At 43.4% G+C, this 16,655-nt stretch overlaps 1 long non-coding RNA gene across 1 annotated transcript; it reads left to right on the forward strand.

Moving 5' to 3' along the window:
- The first annotated feature begins 9,099 nt into the window (after positions 1 to 9,099).
- Positions 9,100 to 10,997, forward strand: LOC134480938 (uncharacterized). The gene is made up of 2 exons (XR_010055978.1): positions 9,100 to 9,270; positions 10,637 to 10,997. It is a non-coding gene; the product is annotated as an uncharacterized LOC134480938 (long non-coding RNA).
- Positions 10,998 to 16,655: the final 5,658 nt, after the last annotated feature.

The raw sequence follows: 16,655 nt of genomic DNA on the forward strand, positions 1-16,655 counted from the left end.
TCCACATCGTCCTTTGTTTGCCCTATTGTCCTTTCCTTTCCACTACCTCTGGTGGGTGGTGGGCTAGAGGAAGGTTAAAGGTTTTAAAAACTCTTACTAAAGTAGGTCTTGAAAAATCTAAGCCTGCAGGATAGAACCCTCCTTCAATAAATGTTGATTGCCAAGGGAGGGGAGGGTCTTTATGGCCTCTCCCATCTGTGATGAAGTGTTGAGGGGCCCAGTCTTGTGCCCATGACCATAACCACCATCAATTTAAGAGTTCAATGACTAGGTCCAATCTAAAAGATGTCCTTTTGCTGTCCCCTTCCCCATCTTCTGGTTATTATATTCCATCCACCCACTCTTTCATGATGTTCTCTGAGCTGTGGAGGAGAAGACTTAGCTGTCCTATTTCCACCTGAACAGTCCAACACCACTGATTCCCAGCACTTTGTCCAGCTGTACGTCTCTGCAATGGTAGTCAGAGGCTTCTTGTCTGATGAGAGCTGAGTGCAACGCTGATCTGTAGATACAAATATGTATGTTTGGAAGGAAGTTCGACAATGTATTCAGCATTAGGTTCTTTCATAGGGCCTATATCACCCTAACCATAGGTTATTAACCAGTTTACAGAACCTGGTGTGTATTCCCTCGTGTGGAATATGCCTTGTATCTGATTGGAAAGCAACTGGTTACTCCCATGACTGCGATGCCACTAACACATTAGGGCCACATTTTGCCTGACATTTTAGCTTGAATGGTCCACCCCCGAGAAAGGTTGTAGATGATTTTCTCCCCTGGACGCCTATATAGCACTTTCTTGAACCATGAACGCTAGCCATTATAGAAGATGCTTCCACCTCAACTTCAGATTGACCCTTCTGTGACCTGTGACCAAAAGGATTCAGTGTCCTCAGCAATAGGGTTTTACCATCAAGTTCTGGAGGGGTACGAAGAACAATGTCAACAACGTGTAAAGTTGTGAGGGCTTTTGTAATCTCGCTGGTCAGCAACTTTCAGGAAGACATCCCACATCTGGCACTGTGATTTTTGCTTAAATTTGGTTTTCTTTTGCTCCGATGAATACACTCACCAAAGCCAGCTTGGGAAGGGAAATCTTCATTTCATCTTATGTGTTCCATCCCGTCATCATGGAAAACCAAGACAGGATTGTGAAACAGGAACTACAGAGACAGCTCACTGGCTTGCTTCTAAGCTCACATTCAACTACCTTTACAGAGTCCAGACCCACCTGCATAGGGTGGTGCTGCCCACAGTAGACCAGGCTCCCCAACATCAGTGAACAGTCAAGGAAATGCCACCTGGACATAGTCAAGGCGAATCTGATGGAGGAGGCTCCTCGAGGGAGTTTCTTTCCTTCAAGACAAGCCATCACAAGAAATCAATGAAAATAAAAAAAGAAGAGAAATCAATATCTTCAGGGTGAGCATGGCTTATCCATGGAGCGTGCCTCCATTTGAACTCAACAGTTGATCTTGTAGATATATTCTGTAACACAACGTTTTATAACCCCTCTCACCAAACTCTGTTCTAACCTAATCACCTAAGGGGAGATGGAGGGGAAAGTAAGTTTTAAAAAAATAATTGGAGCAGAAGGAAATGCTTCTTGGAAATAAAGCAAAAAATGAAGCATTTCTGCATTCTAGATGCTTTCCTCACATCATCTGTGCAAATATAATGAAAACCGTTTTGTTCCAGGTACCATAATTTCCAATGTTACAAATCATATAAATAATACTGCTTATCATTCATAAAGCACATTGGCACTAATCGTTTTGACATGTTTTTCTAACTCACTCCTAGTGTAGATCTGATGAACTGGAATTGTTCGCCTGCTCATTTATACATGAGGGAAGTGAGGTTTAAACGTCGAGCCAGTTTCCCAATACTCTAAGCCAATAAATGGCAGAGTAAGACAGCCGCACTTCCTCTGGCTTCATGGCATGGCCTCGTGTGAAATGCAGGTAAGGATACCTTGGCAGGGAATTCCAAGGATCAGTACATGGCAGCTGAAAGTTGTCTTGGATGCAAGACTTGGAGTTAGGCTCAATCAGCCGAGCCCCAGCTCAGGATTCCTGAAACAGAACACCACAAAGCCTACCCATCATTTACCTGAGACCTGTGAGCCATCTCCTCAGTTGCTAAGGTTCAAGTCCTGGTGTTGGACCCATCTCCTTTACTTTTGTTTTCTTAATTTTTTTTCCGTCTTGGTCATAATATCAGAACCAGGTTAGGGTATGACTGGATCACTCAATCAATCACTCAAAACCCTCCACACAAATGTGTTCTAATAAGGAGGAGGACCCTGCTGACTCTCTGTTCTGTAAAGTCTGACCTTAACAGATGAGTTAAAGGATGGGATTATTCTAGTGGGTGATTGTGGATGCTGTTGTTGATGTTGAGGGAGGCTGGCAAATGAGGGGCCACAGCTGAGTCACTTATAATAACAGATACAAAGCTGAGTGTGGTAGTGGATACCTATATTCTCAATACTCGCGAAGATCACAAGTTCAAATCCAGCCTGGGCTACATAGAAAGTCCAAAGACAGCCTGAGCTACATCGTAAATCAAGGCCAGCCTGGGCTACAGAGTAAGTCCAAGGCCAACCTGGGCTACATAGTAAGTCCAAAGACAGCCTGGGTTACATCGTAAATCAAGGCTAGCGTGGGCTACATATTAAGTCCAAAGACAGCCTGGGCTACATAGTAAGTCCAAGGCCATCCTGGGCTACATAGAAAGTCCAAGGTCAGCTTGGCCTACTTACATGACTCTTCTCCAAACAACAATAGGTTGTATATTTTTTTTCCTTTTTGGTTTCTGTCTCTCCTATTTCCTCTATACTGATACCACTGCTGTATTTTGGGGGTGTGGGCGAGAAGTTTCATCATGTCTGATGGTCCAGGATCTCCCAAGCAGCATGGCAAACCAAACAGTGCAGCAAACAAGTCTGTTTCGATTTTTGAAGAAAAATATGACACATGGGAAGTGCTGTCTGAAGAAATGACTCTAAGATGGGACAACGCCTCGGGAGACTGGGCTTGGATCTTGTGCTAGTTTCCTCGTGATAAAAACAATGATGTTCTCAACCACAGTCTGTGTTGGGAATACAATGCTGTGCTTCCATTTCAACACTGAATAATCTACATATGGCAACCCTGGAAATCTTGTCTGATATTAAACAGATTATAGGAGAGATAGGTTGAGTATAACACTGTCATTAAAAAGGGTTTAAACGATGAATAATTTTTTTTTTAATTTTTGTCTGTGGTACCAGGTTCAATGTTCTGCATAAACTCTAAAACACAGCAATTTCTTTCTTTTTTTTTTCTAAATCGCTAAACAGAATGGACCTTATATTTTTCTATCTAGGTCTAATCGAGACTTAAAAATAAAATTCTTTGCTTTAAAAAAAACTAATTGTGTTTATTGGCTTTTTTTGTTAATTTCTTATTTTTAGTGTTTTGTGTTTTGGGGTTCATTTTAACAATATTTTTTAATTGAATTAATTATTTTCCTATTTTCTAGTGTAGATAAAAATTTAGGTTGCTGGTCTTTGTTTCTAATCTAAGAATTAATGTTGTAAATAAAGTTTCCTCTTGGCACCGTCATACTTACGTCTCACACATTTTGATAGTATGTTTCCTATCATCTTCTTTTTTCTTACTATTACATAGTTTCATTATTTCTTGACATCTGTATTATGGTGAATGTGTAATTTAATGTTTCTGGACTGGGAGACTCCTGTTGTCTCTCATTGAAGACGTCTCTTTTAGTTTTGTTGTATTAGCAGAACACATCCTGAGTGGGTGGAGATGCAGCTCAGTGGACAGAGTGCTCACTTGTCTCTCACACAGCTCTGGGCTCCACCTACAGTACCTCATCAGCCTGGTGTGGTGGTCCATGCCCATAGTCCCATTACCAGGAGGAGAACCAGGAGTTCAAAATCATCCTCGGGTGCATAGTGTGTTTGAGGCCAGCCTGGGCTACATGAAACCTGTATAAACAAATATGTCCCGCAAGACATCCTTTCTTAGGCATTTGCCACACTTTGTTCTGTGGTTTCTGAGGGTCTGAAAAGTCCAGGGTACTTGAAGGAAAAGAACATCCTGGTGCTACTAGGGACTGTCAGTCAGAGACATTGGCTGGTGAAGCCATCTCATCCTAGCTGGTTTTCCGCCTGCTTCTGTTGCTGATGGGCTGATGGGTGTCCACAGCTTTACTCATAATCGCCCTGCTTCCTTTTAGCTGTACCCATTCTTGCTTCCTGCTGAGGCCGTGATGGAGTTAGTGACACAGAGAATTGAGGTCTCCTTCCAGCCCACTGATTCTCTCAACAATAAGTTCTTTCTCTGTAGAAATAGTTTCTCTGTTGCCTGCATTATCAGACATAAATAGAACACTCTTTTCTGATTTTTTTTGACACTGGGTTTCATTATGTAGGTAGGGCTGGCCTGAAACTCACTGTATAAACCAGGTAGGCCTTGAACTCACAGAGATCAGCTTGTTTCTGAGTGCTGGGATTAAAGGGGCATACCTGGCTCCTTTTTTAAATTTGTTTTTTAAATTTATCTCTGTGGTGTGTGTGTGTGTCTGTGTGTGTGTGTGTGTGTGTTTGTGTGTGTTTGTGTGTGTGTATGTGTGTGTGTTTATGTGAGTGGGTGTGTGTGTGTTTGTATTTGTGTGTATGTGTGTGTATATGTGAGTGTGTGTGTTTGTGTGTGATTGTGTGTGTATGTGTGTGTATGTGAGTGTGTGTGTGTTTGTGTTTGTGTTTGTGTATGTCTGTGTGTATGTGAGTGTGTGTGTGTGTTTGTGTGTGTATGTGTGTGTATGTGAGTGTGTGTGTGTGTTTATGTGTGTGTGTTTGTTTTGACCAAAGAGTCCATCAGATCCTCTGAACCCTGATCCTCTGCAAGAGCATCCATTATTCCTAAGCAGTGAGCCGTCTCCCCAACCCTTCTGCCTGCTCTAAAGTCCACTTCAGTGTTCATCGTGCCCTGACATGTCTTTAATTCCTACTCTTAGTTTTTGTTTTAATTCATTGAGTTCCTATTCGATTTTCTCTTGTTTCTTCTATTGCCTCACCAAGATGATGTGTATCCTTTTGTTTTGGAAGTTTCTCATTGACGACGCTTGAATTCTGGCTTTAAAATCCTTGCTGACAATTCTGACAATGGTTTTCTCTTGGTGCCACCACCAGGGAACTGGTTTTTCTCCTCTGCTTTTCATTTAGGGGGATGGTCATGGTGTGACGTGATTTCCATTTTGACATCATTTGTCTAAGATGTCAGCAGTCCTGACACTGTGGGTGCAGTGGCTGTTTATCCTTCATAACCTTATGGTGGTGTTTTGGTTTTTCTGGATTTGCCTGATTGAATAAAAGGGATTATACCTCCAGTCCATACCTACAGGCATATCTTAGAGGGGTCAGGAAGTGAGGTTCTCAACCTTCTTAATGTAACCTTTTCATACAGCTCCACCAAGTGTAAAATTATTTCATTGCTACTTCATAACTTTAATTTTGCTATAATTATGAATTGTGATGTAAATATCTGATGTACAGGATATATGATATGTGACTCCTGTGCAAGGGCCATTTGAGCTCCCAAAGGGGTCTCAATCCAAGGGTTAAGGACCACTGCTCTGGACTTAGTGGGAGGCCCTTACCGACATAGATGGGTTGCCCAGTGTTGCCGGGGAGATGTCTCCATCTCTTGAAGGCAAAGGATCTTCCACGATCAGGCTTTTTCCTGGGTCCCTCTGGAATAGTGGGCACACTCTTGATGGTTACTGATGGATCAACTGACTCCAGGCAGTTTTCATTACATCCTCGATGATGAGGATTCTAAAAAGGGTTCTGCTAGACAAAAGCAGTGGCTGAAGCTATCCCTGGCGATCTTTCCAATTCCCTAATGGCTCGTTGTCCCCACAAGGCAAACAGTAGATGTCCGAGTGCCTCCCAAGATGCACCTTTCCAACCTACACTCTTCCTCTGTCCTGTTTCCTTCACGAAGAGCACACACGCTAACCCTGAACCCATCTTGTCTTCAGTCAGCACTAACACCTAGTCCACTCTGCCAGCTTCGCTTTCCCGTATGACCCGGCTGCTCACAATTCTGACTCATGTTCACACTTCTATGGACAAACAGAATGGCACCGATTGGCTAGTCTATAATGACGCAGATTCTGTATGATTCTGATTCAGAAGCATGTAAATCGGAGATGAAGAGACCATCGGCCGAGGAAGGAGTTCTTGTGGGATGTTGTCACCACAGAAGGGATCCAATGGGCTCGGAGGACAAGAGAGGGAGCCAAACTCCATTTCATAATTGAACCTTTTTCCACAATAGCATCATTAATGGATCTTTATTTGTAGGTCGCATCCCTCTTGACCTAATCAATTCTTCACAACTACATTCCAACTGGGGATTAATCTTCAGAAAATAACTTTTGGGCGATCACATTCAAACCAGAGATGACGGTGAATATTTGGAAATCTATAGTGTGGGTGGGCTTTATTCTTCCCACGTGGTGTACCCGTAAGATCTCTAACTACCTCCTTCCCCAGGGTAGCTTCACTGAATGATGTGAATTCGGGGTTATTAATGAGGTACAGACACCAAAGCTCATTGCCATATCCTGTCACTAGTATCAAGCTCGAAAGTGCAAGAGCCACCTGTGGGAAGTAAAATATGAATAAACTTTACGGTATCTCTAAACTATAAACCCCCAATTTAATCAAAACATTGTTTTAGACTCAGTTCTCTTATATCGATGTTCTTTAAATGTAGAAATCAGTGGGCTTGCTGGTGACTCCTTGTACAGGTTTATACTGTACATTAGCCATCTTCATCCTCACAACTCACCTCCATTTCCACCTGCACACACACACACACACACACACACACACATGCACACACACACACACACTCACACACACACACACCCTGCTGCTCCCCTTCCTCTTCCTAAATGCCCCCTTTCACTTAATATCCCTTATTAAAATCTAAATTCCGCAATCGTCTGTTTGGGTCTGGCTTCTTTCACTTAACATATTGTATTTTACACTCACTTCCGTTTTTCTGAGAACGAAACCCTTTCCTCTTACACATAGATGAGAATCACATCAATGAATATCACATTTTTTAAGCCATTCATCCAGTGATCAACAGCTAAGGTTATTCCAATGGCTTATCTATTGCACACAGTGTGGCAATCAGAATGGATGTGCAGGGTCCTGGTTAGTTTTTATTGTCAGTTTGACTAAACCTGGGAAGAAGGAGCCTCAGCTGAAGAATTGCCTCCATCAGATTGGCCTTTGGCCACATCTGTAAGGAATTTTTTTTGATGGTTGATGGGGAAGGGTGTAGCCCACTATGGGGAGTGTCATCCCCTATGAAGGTGGCCCTGGGTTGTAGGAGAAGGAGAGAAAGCTGAGTAGGTCATGGATAGCAATACAGTACCCAGCATTTCTAAGGTGTCTCTGCTTCCTTTCCTGCCTCTAGAGTCCTGCCTGATTTCCTGCCCCAACGTTGCTCAGTAACAGACTAGTACCTAGAAGATAGAGTGAGACAAACTCTTTCCTCCTCAAGTTGACGGCTTTGATGAGATTATTTCTCTTGTTACCTACTTGTTCTTCCCTTTCTTGAAAATTGTCTCTGTTTATTGTTCTTAGAAAGATGATATTACATGTTTTCTAATGGGCTCTCTCTCTCTCACCGTGTCTCTCAGTCTCTGTCTCTGTCTCACTCTGTATTTGTGTGTTTGAGTGTGTATATGTGTATATTTGTGTGTGTGTTTGTGTGTGCATGTGTGTGTTTGTTTGTGTATGTTTGTGTGTGTTTGTCTGATTGTGTTTGTATGAGTGTTTCTCTGTGTATGTGCGTGTGTGTGTGTGTGTGTGTGTGTGTGTGTGTGTGTGTGTGCTTTTCAGGCTTAAAAAAATCCCCAAGGCTGTAAATCTCAGCAGGTGCCTAGAGAAGGAAGATGAAGGGGAGAAAAGGGGGAAAAATCATGTCATGTGAGTTAACCCCACAATGAGGTCAGCCACATAGTGGACAACAGTTACATAATGGCAGAGGAGTCATGAGAGCAGAGAGAGAGGAAAACTCAAAGTGTGAAGGAAAATGTGCTTAAAACTACGATAGAAGGGAGACAAAGAAGACAGTGCACTTAGAAAAGTGGACAGATTTTAAAAAGCTGCCATAAGTTGTTAAGCTCTTAGTACATTATAATGTTAAAGTTGAAGGGAATTACTGGGAAGAGGGAAGGGAGGGTCAGAGTGTGGTGTGGACAGGGGAGGGTTCTGAAAAGAATCCTTTTGAAGATCTGAAGAACTATGTGACACAAACAATTAAAGTGCCCTGTAATTTACAGGTAAATTCCACACTTACCTGCATCCAGTATTCTGTCTACCCATATTTCAAAAACAAAATTACCTCATCTATTTCATCCTGATTTGCTGCATTTGATTTAATAAATTCCTTTTAACCAGAAGTGCTGGTAAATTTTAAAGACATTTAAAATATGTCTGGTCGATATCGGGTTTGTCATCAATTTATCCCGAATTTGGAAGCAGGTCCAGGAGCTAATTTTTTCTCGCTCTTTGCAAAGAATCCATAATTCATGATTGCCATTGACTTCAATACAAGGTATTTAATCCTGTCAAATTCCAGCTTTGTGTGAATAAAAATGGCCCTCCTCTAATTGTGGGTTTTGATAAAGCTAATTTTGGGGTGCTATCCAGTGGGCAGCCTCGGAGGGAGAGTCTACCAATATTTCTGATATGGAGAATGGCTTAAAGATAACCAAAGGAAAGATAGCAGGTGGGAAAATAACCACCAAGGATGTTGGTGACTCAGAAACCAAAGACTTTTTCAGAAAAAAAAATGCATGAAAAGAGCTACTTGGGCAGACTGTGACTCGAGTCATCAGAATATTTGGGTGGGGACTTTGTATTGGGTCTCCAGGAGGCTACATGAGAAGCTAAAACGTAGATGCTGGACGTTTCTAAGTGTAACTAGGGAAGGAACTGGCCTGAGAGGGCTTCTATGACGTAAGTAGAGCCTGGATGATGTCACAGAGCACTGGGCGGAGGTTGCGCTTCTCTTCCACTTGGGGGCGCGAGACTCCACTGAAGGTGGGTTCACCATCTTCGCAACGGGGTGTGAAAGCCAGTTCAGCTCCTGAACCCCACAATTGTTCAACAGCCTTTCGGAGCCTGATCGGTTTCCGAAGACAGAATCTGGACGACTAGGACATTTTCTTTCGGTAAATACGTTTATGAAGATAATGGGGATCCTTGTAGCCCAGAAAGCTAAAAGTTTTCCCTCGTACAGCGAGTAACCGTATGTTCTGATGTCTTCCACGTTTGAGAGCTCGGCGGACGGTCTAGGCTAGTCAGTCTAAGAGTTTATTATAATTTCCTAACAATATCTAATTCATAATCCTACTAAAATGCCAAAGCTCCTCTCTGTGCCTGTGCATTTTAGGAGATAATATTTCTTTGTTTTTTGTTTGGTTTTGTTTTGTTTTTTTTTTTTTCTTTTTTCTTTTTTTCGGAGCTGAGGACCGAACCCAGGGCATTGTGCTTGCTAGACAACTGCTCTACCACTGAGCTAAATCCTAACCCCAGGAGATATTATTTCTAAATGGCTGTTGTTACCTACACAAAAGACTCTAGTTGCGGTCGAAGATGCAACAGCGTCACGGAATAAACCTGGGCCTGGGTCAGGATGCACAGTACAGAAAGCCAGTGGACTGGTGTGCTGTGTCTCTGGGCAGACACTTGTGGATGTTGCCACATAGTTCATAGTTAGAGGGTAGAAGAGGGGTGTGGCCACCCTTCTGGCTCCTTTGCTATCCTTTCTCTGTTCTGCTTGCTTAAAGTAGGGACAGTTTATATACCACAGTTTAATACCACACTGACCTAGACAGTCAAGGAGAGGTTCCACAGCAGAGTCAAAGTGCCTCGGGCTGAAGAAATGTGTCTGAATATGTTATTCTGAGCTGAGAGGACCTTTTGTTCATTTCCCTTTGAACTTTAGATTTTGATTTTTGAGAGAGGGTTGTTCTGTGGGTAGCTTTGGCTATCCTGGAACTAACTCTGTAGACCAGGCTGACCTTGATCTCACAGAGGTCTGCCTCCCTCTGCCTCTTAACTGCTGGAATTAAAGGTGTTCTCCACCATTGCCCCAGGCCCTGGGGGATATTGTGGGCTGCAGAATTTCCCACGGATTGAAGGAAGGTGATGAGCCCATCACCCAATGGAAGGCCATTGTTCTAGATCAACTGTCAACAAATCCCTCTCTCTATCCGGTCAAGTATGACAGAATTGACTGTGTCTAAGGACTGGAAATTCACAGCGATGAGAGGATTTTAAAGCTTAAGGTCTTGCCTCACAAAGTAGTGTTTCCTCAAGTGAAAGATGCCCATTTCGCAAGTGCCATGATTGGCAAAGATGTGGAGCATAAATTTGAGGGCAAACATGGCTCTAAGGTCAAATGGAGGGGGGTGGTCCTAGCCCAGGTGCCGATCAAGAAGGACTGGTTTTACATCACCTACAAGAAAGATCCAGTCCTATACATCTACCAGCTCCTGGATGATTACACAGAAGGTAACCTCCGTATCATTCCAGAGACTCCTCCAGCAGAGGTGAAGTCAGACGTTAACAGTGACATCTTATCAGGTCAATGTATGCAGTACACCAGAAGCGACGGGTCCAAAAAGATCGGCAACGTCATTTACAAAGTTCTAGCCAAGCCTTCCATGTACTTCATCAAGTATGATGTTGATGTCCACATCTACATTTATAATCTGGTAGAAAAGATCTGTTAAGGTGAAATTCACAAAGTGAGGGTGGACGTAGATGGGTAATTTATAGGATTGGGGGGAAAATGTTTGTTTTTCTGTGTCAGATACACAAGGGCCTTTGACAACTCCAGTATCTTTTCCAGTGGAATTTGTTTTTGCTCTAAAAAATAAAATGTGCGATGTGATGTGTTGTGTGTGAACACTTTGGTGGAGGAGACGGGCTGTGGTGGATAGAACATGGAGAGGAAGCCGGAAAGGTCAAGGTTGTGAACAGTAAGTCTGATGTCACGTAGACTAAAACAAACAGGCCTGAGCTGTTCTGGTCTTTAGGGAGAGAAAAGAACTGGAGATGAGGCATAGAGGAGCAGGGATGGCACGGGAAAAAAAAGATGGATGTTTAGGAAGCAGAGGAGAGGGGCCAGAAATAGATAGACTCTCTGAGGTAAAGTTTGAGGGAGAAACAGACTGTTGGGGAAAGAGTGGCAGGTAACAGGAAGGTGATCTTGGAACTCAAGGGGAAACCCAATAAACTGATCCAAGCAGACTCAGAATCAGAGAAGATCAGGTTTTCTTTGACTAACGAAACGTAATGAAACCTGTTTCTCATCTGTAGATGTATTATTTTTAACTATGTGGGTGGGGGCAGGATATGAATACAGGAGATCACAGACAGAAGAATAGTCAGGTCTCCTGGAGCTGGAATTAAATGTGGTTGGTGGCCATTGGACATGAGCTCAAAGAACAAATCCACGTCCTCTTTCAAAGCAGATGAGCTCTTGATCCATTGGTCATCTCTCCAGGCCCCTAAAGTCATCTTTTCAAATAAATCCAAACTTCACATGCAGAGAAGAGACCAGGATGAGGGTAAGAAAGATTAAATTGATGGGGATGTGGAAGAAAGACTAAAGAACATATGAGGGAGTAGAGGACACTGAGGGACGCAGGAATTCCAAGATGGAGTTCTCAAAAAGTGAAGCAGGAGACACAGGAAGAACAGAAAGGGTCTAGAATGAGTTGAACTTGGGCCGCATCCATATTGCTCTCTTTAGTTCCTTAAAGAACAGCCAACCATCACTACAGAAGGTGGATGTGAGGTGGAGGCTTCCCCGGAGGACAGTTTGTCAAGGATAACTCAAGAGTAGTGAATGCCAAACTAAGTTTATATCTATCGATTCCTGAAAGTATCATAAAGCCCATTATTTTGTATGATCAGTAAAAGTAATTTAAAAGGGAAGATGAGGATGTCGTGAGCTTCTGTCAGGTGTTACGTTGATCCTGTGTTTAGCTTCCCTGAGCACGTTAGACTCTGTTGCATCCTGTAATATTTTTGAGGTCTCTTCTCAATGCCCCTAGATGACCACAAAGAGCTCCTGCACTGGCTTGTCTTGCCTGGCTCTCCTTGGACTGGATGGCTTCCTACACACCTGCAGGGCCCTGTTACCCTATCTACCCCAGGAAGTTCCCGTCTTTTACTCACATGTGAGCTCATCCTCAGAAACTCTTGATGGTGCCTCCAATGCAGAGGTGCTGAGCTCTATCCTATGCCATTTGCCGTGACATTAAAATGCTTTGCGGTTCCTGACCATGTAGCTCTCTCCTCCTGAGAAGCCCCTGTGCACTCCATGTTGTCTCTCTGAGCCACATCTACACTCCAAGAGATTCTTTGGAGAAAACCTTATCTTGGACTCATTCATTGCTGTTTCTTCTCTCAAGAATAAGTTCTCACTGCAGGGCTTGAAAATACATTGTATCGTTGATTAATTCTGCTATTTGGAAGTTTTTATACTGGCTGGTTGTTTGATGGTTTCATTGCTGTGAAAAGACACCATGACCAATGCAACTTATAAGAGACAACATTTTTTTTGGGGGGGTTCGTTTTTTTCAGAGCTGGGGACCGAACCCAGGGCCTTGTGCTTCCTAGGCAAGCGCTCTACCACTGAGCTAAATCCCCAACCCCAAGGGACAACATTTAATTAGGGCAGGCTTTCAGGTTCAGAAGTTCAGTTTATTTTCATCAAGGCAGGAATCATGGAAGCGTCTAGGCAGACATTGTGTTGGAGAAGAAGCATATCACCCCCACAGTGATATGCTTCCTCCAACAAGGCCACACCTACTCCCACAAGGCCACACCTCCTACTTGTGCCACACTTCCCATGGGACAATCACATTCTAACCACCGCCCTGATTTTATACCAACGTGACGCAAGCTAGAGTCATCAGAGAAGAGTGCGCCTCAGTTGAGAACATGCGTCCATAAGATCCAGCTGGAGGGCATTTTCTTAGTGATTGGTGGGGGAGGGCCCAGCCCACTGTGAGTGGCACCGTTCCTAGGCTGGTGGTCCTGGGTTCTATAAGAAAGCAAGCTCAGCAAGACATGAGGAGCAAGACAGTTAGCAGTGCCACTCCATAGCCTCTGCTTCAGTTCCTGCCTCCAGGATCCTGTCCTGTTTGAGTTCCTGTCCCAACTTCCTTTGGTGATGAGCAGCAATGTAGAAGTGTAAGCTGAATAAACCTTTTCCTCCCTAACTTGCTCTTTGGTCACCGTGTTTCCTTACAACAATAGGAACCCTAGTAAGACAATTTCTTATAGAAACAGTCTGTCTATTAGAGCCACAGACGCTTACCTCATAACCACAAATAGAGGCGTATAGACACTTTGTTTTAATTTAAAGGAAAGACTTGCTCATGTACTGACCTGTGACGTTCTAGTTTGCTTCCTTCTCTACGTGATGAATGCCATGATCAAAACTAACTTGGGGAGGAAAGGGTTATTACCTTACAGGTTACAGACCATCACTGAGGGAAACCAGAGCAGGAGCTTGAAGCGGTAACAAGGAGCCCAGCTTGTTGGCCTGCTCCCTGTCTCAGTCATTGTTCTGTTGCTGTGAAGAGACACCATGGTCAAGACAACTACTATAATGAAAGCATGTAATTGGAGGATAACTTACAGTTTCAGACGTCTGGTCCATCATCATGGCAGGGAGCATAACACGGGAGCAATAGAGAGCTACTGCTCTGTAAGCAGAGAGAGAGAGAGAGAGAGAGAGAGAGAGAGAGAGAGAGAGAGAGAGAGAAAGAGAGAGAGAGAAAGAGATAGAGAGAGTGGAGACAGAGAGAGAGACAGAGAGAGACAGAGAGAGACACAGAGAGAGAAAGAGAGAGAGACAGACAGAGAGAGACAGGGAGACAGAGAGACAGAGAGACAGAGACAGAGAGAGCCAGAGACACAGTGAGAGACAGAGAGAGACAGAGAAAGACAGAGAGACAGAGAGACAGAGAGACAGAGAGACAGAGAGACAGAAACAGAGACAGAGAGAGACAGAGAGACAGACTGACAGAGACAGAGACAGAGAGAGACAGAGGGAGAGACAGAGAGAGACAGAGAGAGACAGAGACAGAGACACAGAGAAAGACAGAGAGAGACAGAGAGAGAGACAGAGAGGGAGGGAGGGAAAGAGAGAGAGGGAGAGAGAGAGAATGAGGGAGGGAGGGAGGGAGGGAGGGAGAGAGAGAGAGAGAGAGAGAGAGAAACTCTGGGGAAGCATGGGGCTCATGAAACATCAAACCCCACCCTTGTCGACACCCCTACTTCCTCCACTGAGGCACACCTCTTAATTCTTCTAATCCTTGAAAATACTGTCACTCCCTGTTAACTAAATATTCAAATATATGACTGTGGGAGCCTTTCTTATTCAAACTGGCACACTCCCCATGGCTTGCTCCATTACTATTTCTTACAGCCTAAAAGGCTATTCTTTTTACACATGACTACTGATGAACTTGCCCAAAATGGTGGGCCATCCCACAATAATCATTTATCAAGAAAATGTTCCACAGACTTGCCTAAAGTTTAATCTAATGGAGGCAGTTCTTGAATTGTTCTCTCTTCTCAGTTGACTCCAGGTTGTCAAATTGGGAAAAAAAAAAAGAGAGGGAGAGACCCAGCACCGTAATGATTCTCTTACTCCATGTTACATTCTCACCACTAGCCACTCTCTTCTCTCAGTGTATAGACCCACTTCCCTGTATGGCATTACTGAAGAGTAACTACTGTCACAAACATGAAAACTCGAGGATATGTGACAAGAAATGAATACATTCTACAGGTCCCAATGCCAAGCAAAAGCATTTTAGTGTGTGCTGCACTTACTGGGAGACTGTCAGTGACTGTCCATTTAATGGGTCACAGTAGACCACAGAAACAAAAAGTCACAACCTACATATCGTCTCCTCTCAGCAGGAGACATAGCCCTTTCTCAAAACTCAAGAATCTATCTGTAGGCTTAGATTTTTTCAAAACCTACTTTATTTAGGGTTCTTAAACCTTCTTACCCACCAACCAGAGGTAGCAGAGAGAGAAAGTTGATAGGAAAAGGGGCGAGAGTTGTGGACCGATTTAGAAGTAATTCTTTGGGGTAACTTCAATCTTCATGGTGCAGTATGGTCCAATAGCAAATGCAAAACATGAATCAATAGCAGTGCCTTGACCTGTCAGAGACCACAAGGCTCTAACAAACCAACAAGAAGCAGCAGAAGCAGCCAGAAGCAGCCCGGAAAGCACAGGTCCTTTTGTGCATTTCTCATTGTGGAACGAAGACCAGCAAAGACCATCGAAGCCTTGCAAGGTGTAGCAATGTAAAAATGTCCTCTCCCTCTCTGTGGGATTACATTTATGTTCTCTGTAAACATCCTGTTCCCCTTCAAGAGTGTGCTCCAGCGAAACATCACATGCCTTCTCATGTGTCTGCTTCAGCAAAACATGTTCTCCTAACATAGCTTCCAGAAAAACATCCTGTGACACAAGTGAGTTCCCAAAGAAACCAAAAAATTTCTACTTCATCTATCCTTGACATACACTCGGCCGTGACATCACAAAACATATAATGGCCATCTTGCAAGGTTCCTAGCGCCCAGCTCCACCAGTCGCTAGAGCTTCTGCAATTGCACTCTGTGAAACTCAGCCCCTTTCATGAGCACAACCTTCAGTTATCCCCGTAAATATTGTGCTCTCTCCATCTTTGCTCTCAGCCAATAGCTGTCCAACTTCCAGCCAACTGAGCTGTGACCAGAAAAACCCTCATCAAGAAAGCCAATGAATTTGACTTGATTTTTTTTCCCTGACGGAACAGAGTGTTCTCCCTGGTTACCCTGGTGTCTGATTCATCTGTAATAAAGCCCACTACTATTAAGATAAAAGTCACAGGAACTATGACAAATAGCAAATCACACGACAGGCATCATAGTTGTCCAAGCCTTTTCTGCAGCCTTATTGAAGTATAATTTACATACTTAAAAAAAACATTTATTTTAAGTGCGTAATTTAATGATTTTGCAGCAAAATTTATAGCTTCCTTCCTTTTTTTAATACTCATTTCCCACTAATTCATATGATATCGAAGTCTATTAAAAACACAGAAGTGAAGTCAGGAGAAGGACCAGAGCGAGAAGCAGGAGGTTCTTGATTTGCTAAGACGATAGATACATTGGCAGAATCTTCTGGATAAAACCACTTGGGCAACATTGGGTCTTCTCTTAGCGTGCAGCCTCCAGACAAAGAGTTTAAAGGGTTAAGTCATGGGTCCTCCTACATCAAATCCAGACCTGACCTGGTATGCTCAGGATCACTTTTGGCCACTTTCATGTTAATCACATTCATCAATCTTACAAGTTGACTAGCAACTGACGTAGCAAACAAACTTATTTTGGTTCATGATTTCATAGGTTTCGGTCCATGGTCACATGACCATGAAAGGGGCACGATAGAGCTCAACTGCTAACCTCACTGTCATCCAGGAAGGACTAACACAGGAAGAGACCAAGGACAAAAAAATCACCCTCCAAGA

Source organism: Rattus norvegicus, chromosome 11 (genome assembly GCF_036323735.1).
Source record: "Rattus norvegicus strain BN/NHsdMcwi chromosome 11, GRCr8, whole genome shotgun sequence".
Taxonomy (NCBI): domain Eukaryota; kingdom Metazoa; phylum Chordata; class Mammalia; order Rodentia; family Muridae; genus Rattus; species Rattus norvegicus.